The sequence below is a fragment of the Pan paniscus genome, chromosome 7, assembly GCF_029289425.2.
Source record: "Pan paniscus chromosome 7, NHGRI_mPanPan1-v2.0_pri, whole genome shotgun sequence".
In the NCBI taxonomy this organism is placed as follows: domain Eukaryota; kingdom Metazoa; phylum Chordata; class Mammalia; order Primates; family Hominidae; genus Pan; species Pan paniscus.
Window position 1 is genome coordinate 125,963,806 of NC_073256.2, and position 12,817 is coordinate 125,976,622.

Below are 12,817 nucleotides of genomic sequence, written 5' to 3' on the forward strand. Positions count from 1 at the left end.
AAGAATAGCATCTCTGGCTAGTTTTTACTTTTGGAAGGTGAGATCTGTTTAAATGACACAGCAAGAAAAGCACTTCCAAATTGAAATGTTAACAACATAAGGGGAGTTTTTTCTCCCTTCCCCCCCACATTTTGTGTTGAGAAAATTGAAAATAAAACAAAGCAAATAGCCATATGGATTATACTGATAAACATATTAATGTGATGAATTAAAGCTGATCATAAAGTGGTAGAGTCAGTGCCACTGAAATAAGATTTGAAATGCAATACAGGGTATGGCCTGTTCCACAGTAACTCTTCTGCTGAAAATCAGCTGTGGCATCCTCCCTTCTTAAATGACCTTCAGTTACAGCTGCTGGCTAGCCAAGAAATAGCTGGGCCCCCTTTCCTGAGTACCTATTATGTGTCAGACATTATACTTGGTCTTAGGGCATAAATGGACAGTACAGACATTGTCCCCAAAGTGTTCTCTATCTCATGGGAGACAGGCAGAATAAATGATGAGGCTTTTTGTTTACAATGTACAATAATGTAATATATTAGTAAGAACCAGTTAATCAGGAACTCAGAGAATCCTGCAATACCTGAGCCAGAAGAAACTCAGAAAGCATAGAGTCCACTCTTGTTTGACAATGAAGCTTCTGAACATCTGAGAATTGCAGTGGCTTGCCCAAGGTCATGGAGCAAGTTGGTGGCAGAACTAGGACCAGCACCCAGTCTGCAGGACAGTGTTCTTTCTGCTGCATTACACTCCTTTCAGAGCTCTAGTCCCAGCCTGGTGTCAAGGGGATTGGAATTCTGCTGCAGAAGGAGTTGCAGAGGGAGACTTTGCTTCACAATTTCCCTTGGTTGCAAGCTGTGATGTGAAAACTTTATGTTTCCTTTTCGTTTATCTGGGGGCGAAGGATAGATTCCAGGAGAACCTGGCTAATGGCAGGCTGTTTCTGCAGCTGGGCCAGAGATGCTCAGTGCCCTGGTTTTGGCTGCTGAAACATTCTGAGTCATTCACTTGGAGTGTCCCCAGATTCACAAAAGTGCCACAGGGACCACAAAGCAGAAGCTTTGTATATGTGGAAGGCTGGGAAGAATGGAGGGGATTGTACTGAGGGCTACCACCAAATTCACATGGGAGGTGTGTTCTCACACATGGTATAAGAACACAAAAATGCCCTTTTTTTCCAGACAGGGGGCCACAATCAGAAGGTTGGTGACATCAAACTGTGAAGAAAAGTAGCCCTGCCTGCTTGTGAACGAGCATAGGTAATTGACAGAAATATGCTCTTTCTGGCTTGTTTTTGTTTGTTTTAAACTATTTGCTATTTCTAAAAATTGTATGTATTTATGGTATAAAACATGATTTTTTTTTGAAAACTGGGGATTTGTACATCGATCATGAACCCCACAAGGTAGATGCCCTCGCCACCCCCTTTTTGTACAGGAAGAAAGTGAAGCACAGAAAGGTAAAGTTGCCCAAGGTCAGGTAACTAGTGGGCATCCAAGCTGCCATTCAAACTCGGCAGCCTGCTTCCACAGTCCGTGCTCTTCCTCATGTGGCCTCTGGCATTTGTCTCTGGAGTAATTTCACACTTTCTCCTTTCCAAGGGATCTTGAAACAACATGATGTTTTGATGTACATATACATTGTGGAATGGCTAAATAAAGCTAATTAACATATGCATTATCCACGAACATCACTTTTTTTGCTGGTGAAAACATTTAAAAGTCACTCAAATCTATTCTCTTAGCAGTGGCCTTTCTGAGTTGTACTTCTTCGCTTCAGCTCAGTGCTTTTTGTCAGTTCTCTTAGTATATACAAGCCAAAATCTTCTTAGTCCGTAGACTCTCTAGAATGTCTATTAGAGAGAAGTCATTAAATAACTGGTTTTAAATAACCCAAAACTTTGTAGGTTAATTCAAAAGTGAGTGCTGTGTAAACTTGGCATTGTTATATTTTACAGAGAAGCCTTATTTTGTTCTGCCAAACTTTATTAAAAAACAAAAACAATATACCAATGGACAGAATTTTCTCTGCCACTTGAGGAGCCCCTATCCCAAACCGAAACTACTGAAGCTGATCACACAGGCATACACATCACTGGTAACTCTATAAGAAATAAAAGGAAAAATGAATATGTCTGGTTACCACAAGCCCATGTGATAATGCATGGCTGTGTGACACAGAAAACGGTATATAGGTCAAAAATGCCTTGGAAAAACACAAATTTTTAAAATATGGAATATGTAGACCTTAATCCACTTGGCCACATTTTTATATTAACACATGAATGTATTATATTTGCAGTTAAGTAGGAGGCAGCATGTTGGAGAGGGAAAGTGAGCATGTGAGTCAGACTACAAAGGTTAGGATCCTTATTCAGACCCTGGGAAGGTTACTTAATCCTTTTGAATCTCAGTTTTTCTTTGGAAAAATGAGAAATTTATTTATATAAAAGTCTTGGCACAGCACTTACCGCATTATGGGCATTCAGTAAATGTTAGTCCAAGTTTCCTTCCTAATTCCTGTTTTTTTTTTTTTTTAAACAATAGCACTCTTACAACTGAGTCTCTTGGTGGGCATATCTGTTTTATTATGCAATCCTTATAGAGAAAAGCTCTCAGAAGACCAACCTGGAAGGAATGCCCCAAGAGAGGCTGCAGGTTCTGTCTGAGATGTAAAGGAAAATCAATCAAGAGCAAAGTTGCAGAGAAAGAGAGAAAGGAAGAAACCAAAAAACACATCTTTCCCCTTTGTGGTATCAGTCAGTGTTCCAAAGGCACGGCCATCCCATCATTTATTGTCCAAACTGGGATGCTTTTGAAAGTGAAGAAAGACAGGGAAAAATATCAAGTCTGGCAGGATGCAAAGGGAACAGACATCCATCTTGGACTGTTCAGAGCAAACCAGGACATATAGTCACTACATCTACAGGAGTTCATTGGACCTCACTCAGTGTGAGACCACAAGATTTTGGCCTAAATCCCCAGTGGGCTCCTAATGGTTAGACACACTAGGGTCAGTTACGCAACCTTCCTGAGGCTCAACTTATTTATTTGAGGAAGGGGGTTAATGAGAGCTATGCTTCAGGGCTGTTCTCAGGGTCAAAGAAATACATCTACAGCACTTCATACAAGATGCTGTATAACAAATGGAGAATATGTTAGGTGCATATGGCATACAGAAAGATGAGAAGGGTTTGAGAATAAGGAGACAAGTGAATCTCCTGAAGGGCAAGAGTCTCCCCATCCCTGTCTTCAACTTCACAAAACTTAGAATACCAGGGCAGTGGGGGAGAGAAATGAAATGTACAATCATCTTGGGCTAGTCGCTGTTAATTTTGTATTTGATTAACTAATTCTATTAAGTATTTTTGCCAGATATACTATTGTTATATATATTTTTATCTAATCAATTACATGATAATCTAAAAAACTGAATGGATCAGAGATCAAGAAGGAAGACATGTATTTGGGGAAAAGACTATTGCTGAATGTGTGCATGCTGGCAGTGAATTCAGATTAGGAGGGTTCAGCTGCAATAATTTGGGACTAATTGCTTCCTCTTCCCTAAAATGTATAAATGGCCATGGAGATGCTGGAGCCTCCTACCAAAAGGGGAGCAGTAACCCCCTCCTTTGCCCATCTCTCCTACTCATAGGAAGATAGATTTCCAACTACAAATAAATGCATGTCTGATGTGTGTGCTTATATCACATGATAGGTGTGAACTCACCGCTAGTTAGGTAACATTTTGAATTCTCATATTTTTCCCCAATCCGCCCGCTATTCCTTATATACATGAATACCTACTTCCATTTATTCCAAACTACCCAGGCAAGGAAACACTTTAAGAAACATACCACTGCTGAGCCTTGAATAGGTATCCAAATACCTGATCAGTATAAATGCCATGTCTACAGACATCATCATCCTGAAATAGGTTAGTTGTTAAAACAAAACAGGGGATGTCTGAATATTCTGTCATGCATGATTATTTATTTGTCTGTGTGTTTACTTTTGTTGTGTCTGTATCAGCAAAGGAGAGGAGGAAGTTGAGATCTGGAATGTTTTAACAGTAGATTAAAAACTGGAGCATTAATGGTTATTGAAATGAGATTAAAACACGTTTATGAGAAAGAACCGCATTGGTGGGATGAGGTTGTCCACTCATTGAACTGATACCACCATATTTTCATTGACGTTTCTTCTTAAAGCCAAGCCATTTTAAAAAGCCCTGCTTTTGTAAGGGTGGGTGTTTTCCACCTGCCTTTTAAGAAATAGTCCTGGGGAGGGCAAGATGGCCAAATAGGAACAGCTCTAGTCTACAGCTCCCAGTGAGACCAACACAGAAGGCAGGGGATTTCCGCATTTCCAACTGAGGTACCCAGTTCATCTCATTGGGACTGGTTAGGCAGTGGGTGCAGTCCATGGAGGGTGAGCAGAAGCAGGGTGGGGCATCACCTCACCCAGGAAGTGCAAGAAGCCAGGGACCTCCCTCCTTCAGCCAAGGGAAGCCATGAAAGACTGTGCTATCCAACCCAGATACTACACTTTTCCCACGGTTTTTGCAATCCGCAGACTAGGAGATTCCTTCCTGTGCCTACACCACCAGGGCCCTGGGTTTCAAGCACAAAACTGGGCAGCTGTTTGGGCATTGGGCAGACACAGAGTAGCTGCAGGAGTTTTTTTGTTTGTTTGTTTGTTTTTCTGTACTCCAGTGGCGCCTGGAACCCCAGGGAGAGAGAACCGTTCACTCTCCTGGAAAGGCGGCTGAAGCCAGGGAGCCAAGTTGTCTCTCTCCGTGAGTCCCACTCCCATGGAGCTCATCGAGCTAAGAACCACTGGTTTGAAATTTTCGCTGTCAGCACAGCCATCTGAAGTTGACCTGGGATGATCGGGCTTGGTGAGGGGAGGAGCATCCGCCATTACTGAGGCTTGAGTAGGCAGTTTTCCCCTGACAGTGTTAAGGAGGCCAGGAAGTTTGGACTGGGTGTAATTCACCACAGCGTGGCAAAGCAGCTGTGGCCAGACTGGATCTCTAGATTCCTCCTCACTGGCCAGGGCATCTCTGAAAGAGAGGCAGAAGCCCCAGTCAGGGCTTACAGATAAAACTCCCATTTCCCTGGGACAGAGCACCTGGTGGCAGGGGCAGATGTGGGTGCAGCTTCAGTGGACTTAAACGTTCCTGTCTGTCTGCTCTGAAGAGAACAGTGAATCTTGACAAGGAGGATTCTCCCAGCATAGCGCTCGAGCTCTGCTAAGGGACAAACTGCCTCCTCAAGTGGGTCCCTACCCCCGTGCCTCCTGACTGGGAGAGATCTCCCAGCAGGGATCTACAGACACCTCATACAAAAGTGCTCCAGTTGGCATCAGGCCAGAGCCCCTCTAGGACTAAGCTTCCAGAGCAAGAGGCAGGCAGAAATCTTCGCTGTTCTGCCACCTCCGCTGGTGATATGAGGCAAACAGGGTCTGAAGTGGACCTCCAGCAAACTGCAGCAGACCTGCAGAAGAGGAGCCTGACTACTAGAAGAAAAACTAACTAACAGAAAAATAACGTCCATATCGACAAAAAAGACCCCCATACAAAAACCCCATCCAAAGGTCATCAGCCTCAAAGATCAAAGGCAGATAAATCCATGAAGATGAGGAAAAACCAGAGCAAAAATACTGAAAATTCCAAAAACTACAATACCTCTTCTCCTCCAAATGATTACAACTCCTCTCCAGCAAGGGCACAAAACTGGATGGAGAATGAGTTTGATGAATTGACAGAAGGAGGCTTCAGAAGGTGGGTAATAACAAACTCCTCTGAGCTAAAGGAGCATGTTCTAACCCAAGGTGAGGAAGCTAAGAACCATGATAAAACATTCCAGGAACTGCTAAATAGAATAAACACTTTAAAGAAGAACACAAATGACTGTATGGAGCTGAAAAACATAAAAAGAGAACATCACGAAGCATACACAAGTATCAATAGGCAAATCGATCAAGTGGAAGAAAGGATATTAGAGATTGAAGATCAACTTTCTGAAATAAGGTATGAAGACAAGATTAGAGAAAGAATGAAAAGGAATGAACAAAGCCTCCAAGAAACATGGGACTATGTGAAAAGGCCAAACCTACAATTGATTGGTAAACCTGAAAGTGACAGGGAGAATGGAACCAAGTTGGAAAACACACTTCAGGATGTTATCCAGGAGAACTTCCCCAACCTAGCAAGATGGTCCAACATTCAAATTCAGGAAATACAACACCATTAAGACACTACTTGAGAAGAGCTACCCCAAGACACATAATTGTCAGATTCTCCAAGGTTGAAATGAAGAAAAAAATGTTAAGGGCAGCCAGAGAGAAAGGTCAGGTTACCTATAAGGGGAAGCGCATCAGAATGACAGTGGATCTCTCCGAAGAAACCCTACAAGCCAGAAGAGAGTGGGGACCAATATTCAACATTCTTAAATAAAAGAATTTTCAACCCAGAATTTCATATCCAGCCAAACTGAGCTTCATAAGCAAAGGAGAAATAAAATCCTTTCCAGACAAGAAAATGCTGAGGGATTTTGTCACCACCAGACCTGCCTTACAAGAGCTCCTGAAAGAAGCACTAAATATGGAAAGGAAACACCGCTACCAGCCACTGCAAAAACACACCAAAACATAAAAACCAACAGCACTCTGAAGAAACTGCATCAACTAATGTGCAAGATAACCAGCTAGCAACATGATGACAGGATCAAATTCACACAAAACAATATTAACCTTAAATGTAAATAGGCTAAATGCCCCAATTCAAAGACACAGACTGGCAAATTGGATAGAGCCAAGACCCATTGGTGTGCTGTATTCAGGAGACCCATCTCACATGCAAAGATACACACAGGCTCAAAACAAAGAGATGGAGGAATATTTACCAAGCAAATAGAAAGCAAAAAAAATGCAGGGGTTGCAATCCTAGTCTCTGAGAAAACAGACTTTAAACAAACAAACATCAAAAAAGACAAAGAAGGGCGTTATCTAATGGTAAAGGGATCAATGCAACAAGAAGAGATAACTATCCTGAATATATGCACCCAATATAGGAGCACCCAGATACATAAAAAAAATGTCTTAGAGACCTTCAAAGAGATTAGACTCACACACAATAATAGTGAGAGACTTTAACACCCCACTGTCAATATTAGAGAAATCAATGAGACAGAAAATTAACAAGGATATTCAGGACTTGAACTCAACTCTGGACCAAGTACACCTAATAGACATCTACAGAACTCTCCACTCCAAATCAACAGAATATACATTCTTCTAAGCACCACATAGCACTTATTCTAAATTGACCACATAATTGGAAGTAAAACATTCCTCACCAAATGCAAAAGAATGGAAATCCTAAGAAACAGTCTCTCAGATGACAGTGCAATCAAATTAAAACTCAGGATTAAGAAACTGACTCAAAACTGCACAAGCACATGGAAACTGAACAACCTGTTCTTGAATGACTACTGGGTAAATAACAAAATTAAGGCAGAAGTAAAGAGGTTCTTTGAAACCATTGAGAAGAAAGAATGTACCAGGATCTCTGCGACACAGCTAAATCAGTGTTTAGAGGGAAATCTATAGCACTAAATGCCCACATGAGAAAGAATCAAAGATTTAAAATTGACACCCGAACACCACAATTAAAAGAACTAGAGAAGCAAGAGCAAACAAATTCAAAAGCCACCAGAAGACAAGAAATAACTAAGATCTGAGCAGAACTGAAGGAGATAGAGACATGAAAAACCCTTCAAAAAAATCAATCAATCCAGTGGCTGGTTTTCTGAAAAGATTAACAAACTAGATAGATGGCTAGCCAGACTAATGAAGAAGAAAAGAGATAAGAATCAAATAGGCACAATAAAAAGTGAAAAAGGGAACATCACCACTGACCACAGAAATTCAAACTACCATCACAGAATACTATAAACACCTCTACACAAATAAACTAGAAAATCTAGAAGAAATGGATAAATTCCTGGACACATACACTCTCCCGAAACTAAACTAGGAAGAAGTCGAATCCCTGAATAAACCAATAACAAGTTCTGAAAAGTTGAGGCAGTAATTAATAGCCTACCAACCAAGAAAAGCCCAGGATCAGATGGATTCACAGCTAAATTATACCAGAGTTACAAAGAGGAGGTGGTACCATTCCTTCTGAAACTATTCCAAACGATAGAAAAAGAGGGACTCCTCCCTAACTCATTTTATGAGGCCAGCATCATCCTAATACCAAAACCTGGCAGAGCCACAGTAAAAAAAGAAAGTTTCAGGCCAATATTGCTGATGAACATTCATGCGAAAATCCTCAATAAAATACTGGCAAACTGAATCCGGCAGCACATCAAAAAGCTTATCTACCACAATCAAGTCAGCTTCATCCCTGGGATGCAAGTCTGGTTCAACATATGCAAATCAATAAATGTAATCCATCATATAAACAGAAGCAATGACAAAAACCACATGATCATCTCAATAGATGGAGAAAAGGCCTTCGATAAAATTCAACACCCTTTTATGTTAAAAACTCTCAACAAACTAGGTATTGATGGAACATATCTCAAAATAGTAACAGCTATTTAGACAAACCCATAGCCAATATCATACTGAATGGGCAAAAGCTAGAAGCATTCCCTTTAAAAACTGGCACAAGACAAGGATGCCCTATCTCACCACTCCTATTCAACATAGTATTGGAAGTTCTGGCCAGGGCAATCAGACGACAAAGAAATAAAGGGTATTCAGACAGGAAGAGAGGAGGTCAAATTGTCTCTGTTTGCAGATGACATGATTGTATATTTAGAAAACACCATTGTCTCAGCCCAAAATCTCCTTAAGCTGATAAGCAACTTCAGCAAAGTCTCAGGATACAAAATCAATATTCAAAAATCACAAGCATTATTATCACCAGTAATAGACATGCAGAGAACCAAATCACAAGTGAACTCCCATTCACAATTGCTACAAAGAGAAAAAATACCTAGGAATACAACTTACAAGGGATGTGAAGGACCTCTTCAAGGAGAACTACAAACCACTGCTCAAGGAAATAAGAGAGGACACAAACAAAGGAAAAAACATTCCATGCTTATGGATAGGAAGAATCAATATCGTGAAAATGGTCATACTGCCCAAAGTAATTTATAGATTCAATGCTATTCCCATCAAACTACCATTTACTTTCTTCACAGAACTAGAAAAAACTACTTTAAATTTCATATGGAACCAAAAAAGAGCCTGTATAACCAAGACAATCCTAAGCAAAAAGTGCAATCCTGGAGGCATCACGCTATCTGACTTCAAAATATACTGCAAGGCTACAGTAACCAAAAAAGCATGTACTGGTACCAAAACAAATATATAGACCAATGGAACAGAATAGAGGCCTCAGAAATAACACCATACATCTACAACCATCTGATCTTCGACAAATCTGACAAAAACAAGCAATGGGGAGAAGATTCCTTATTTAATAAATGGTGCTGCGAGAACTGGCTACCCACATGCAGAAAACAGAAACTGGACCCCTTACTTATGCCTTATATAAAAATTAACTCAAATGGATTAAAGACTTAAATGTAAGACCTAAAACCATAAAAACCCTAGAAGAAAACCTAGGGAATACCATTCAGGACATATACATGGGCAAAGACTTCATGACTAAAACACCAAAAACAATTGTAGCAAAAGCCAAAATTGACAAATGGGATCTAATTAAACTAAAGACCTTCTGCTCAGCAAAAGAAACTATCATCAATATTGAACAGGCAACCTACAGAATGGCAGAAAATTTTTGCAATCTATCCATCTGACAAAGGTCTAATATCCAGAATTTACAAGGAACTTAAACAAATTTACAAGAAATAAGCAAACAACCCCATCAAAAAGTGGGTGAAGGATATGAACAGACACTTCTCAAAAGAGGACATTTATGCAGCCAACAAACATATGAAAAAAGGCTCATCATCACTGGTCATTAGAGAAATGCAAATCAAAACCACAGTCATATACCATCTCACTCCATTTAGAATGGCAGTCATTAAAATGTCAGGAAACAACAGGTTCTGGAGAGGATGTGGAGAAATAGGAACACTCTTACACTGTTGGTGGGAGTGTAAATTAGTTCAACCATTGTGGAAGACAGGGTGGTGATTCCTCAAGGAAATACCATTTGACCCAGCAATCCCATTACTGGGTATATACCTGAAGGTTTATAAATCATTCTACTATAAAGACACATGCACATATATGTTTATTGCAGCACTATTTACAATAGCAAAGACTTGGAACCAACCCATAATGCCCATCAATGATAGGCTGGATAAAGAAAATTTGGCACAAATACACCACTATGCAGCCATTAAAAAGAATGAGTGCATGTCCTTTGCAGGGACATGATGAAGCTGGAAACCATCATTCTCAGCAAACTAACACAGAAACAGAAAACCAAGCACCTCATGTTCTCACTTATAAGTGGGAGTTGAACAATGAGAACACATGGACACATGGAGGGGAACATCACACACTGAGGCCTGTCGGGGGTTAAGAGGCAAGGGGAGGGTGAGCATTAGGACAAATATCTAATGCATGTGGGGCTTAAAACCTAGATGACGGGTTGATAGGTGCAGCAAATCACCTTGGCACATGTGTACTTATGTAACAAATCTGCACGTTCTGCACATGTATCCCAGAACTTGAAGTAAAATTTAAAAAACAAAACAAAACAAGTAGTCCTGATTTTTTAAAACCTATTATTATTTTCCTTTATTTTTCTGAGGAATAACGTACTTTTTTAGGTTTTTGAGTGTTTTGAGTGTTGTTTTGAGTGTTTGTATTGAGTGTTTTTATTTTAAGAATAAATTAATATATACATATGCATTTATATTTTCATTGAGACCTTATGTGTTATTTCAATAAAGAAATTATATACAAGTATATTTTTACCAACCCCTATGTATGATCAATGAATAAGTTTCCCTGAGTTTTTTATTGTATTACCAATTCTGCCATTCATGTGATCATCGTGTACTTAAAAAGAGGCTCAGTTTTGCAGTCTTTAAAATTGTAAGGTTAACTTTGAAATCAGAATTGAACAAGTGAAACTGAGATCTTTATTTTCCAAAAGAAATAACATTCAGTTTGATGTATTTAAATCAGAAATAGGTAAGTGCCCCATTCCCTTAGTATGAAAGGAAATCGTCCCAATGCCATATAAATGTTATCTTAAAATTGACGGGGTTTGGTTTGGCAATGAAGCTTCCCAAGAATAACAGAGTCTGGCTTCTCTAAGCCTTTTTTCCTTTCCTTTTCTTTTCTTTTCTTTTCTTCTTCTTTTTTTTTTTTTGGCAGTTCTTATTCTGACAAATTTTTTGGAAGTTCTTCTGTAATTCTTGGAGAACACCTTCAGTAATGTGCTTGTGTGATTAAGAGACACATCTCGGCTAGACAATTTAATGCATGTCTGGTAGGACAATTCAGCCTGGCCAGAAGTTCTTGGCAAGCTATTGTCTATTACCAGAAAATCAAAGGAGTGAACAAGAAATTTCCCAACAACTTTCCCTTTCCCTTTATATTATTTTTTGAATTAGAGTAAAATGGACCTTTTTGTGTGTTTGTGTACAACTGTATGCCTTTTATTTCGTCTTACTTTATTGCACCAGCTAGGACTTAACAGTGTGATGTTGAACAGGAGTGATGAGAGTGAATATCCTTGACTTGTTACCAATCTCATGGGGAAATTTTCTCTGTCCTGAGTGTTAGGGAACCCCTTTCCCGCTGCTGGAGCCAGAACAATAGGGCTGCTCCTCTAGCTCTTGCTTTGCCTGCCTATGCTATTTTTGGATTTTTGACTGCTTTGTGTTCCAGCTGGGTGATAGCAGAGGAAAGGGAAGTTGTAAACTCACCACTAGTTAGGTGACACTTTGAATTCTGATATCTTCCCCCAATCCACCTGCTACTCTGTACTTTTCAGTTCTCAAACAGCTACTCCCTGTATCCTGTCCTGGCTTTTTAGCTGCATTCAGTGGGAGAGTCAGGATAGAATGTGTTTTTGCTTTTGTTGCTATTACTTTTGGCAACTTCATCATGAAATCTTTGCCTGTTCCTGTGTCCAGAATGGTACTGCCTAGGTTGTCTTCCAGGGTATTTACAGTTTTGGGTTTTACATTTAAGCTTTTAATCCACCTTGAGTTGATTTTTGTATATGGTGTAAGGAAGGTATCTAATTTAATTTCAATCTTCTGCATATGGCTAGCCAGTTATTCCAGTACCATTTATTGAAAAGGAGTCCTTTCCCCTACAATATAATTTTTGATATATGCATGTAATGTCGAATGATTAAGCCAAGCTAATTAACATATCTATCACCGTTCTTATTATTTTTTGTGGTGAGATCTTTGAAATTTACACTTAACTATTTAAGAATATGCAATATATTATTGTTGACTATTGTCACCCTGTCAGCACTTCTCTTTTTCTACTCCATTCACTAGGCACTTCTTGGCTTTCCCAGTACTAAAAGGTAGGGTTGGAATGTGGAGAAGAGCTAAGGGTCAGGAAAAGTGTTACTAGACTGGCACTATTGTGAGCTAACATTGGTCCCAGCATTGCTGGATGTTTAAAGCTAAACTGACACTCACTTGCAGAGTTTTCAGGTGCTGCTCCTTCACTTACACATCTCTCACCTCCAGTTCCATGGCACAGATGATGCATCACCTCCACACCAACTCCCAGTGTGAGTCTTCCAACACTTGTCCAAGTGGCTCTTCTGTGCAAAATTCATTGAA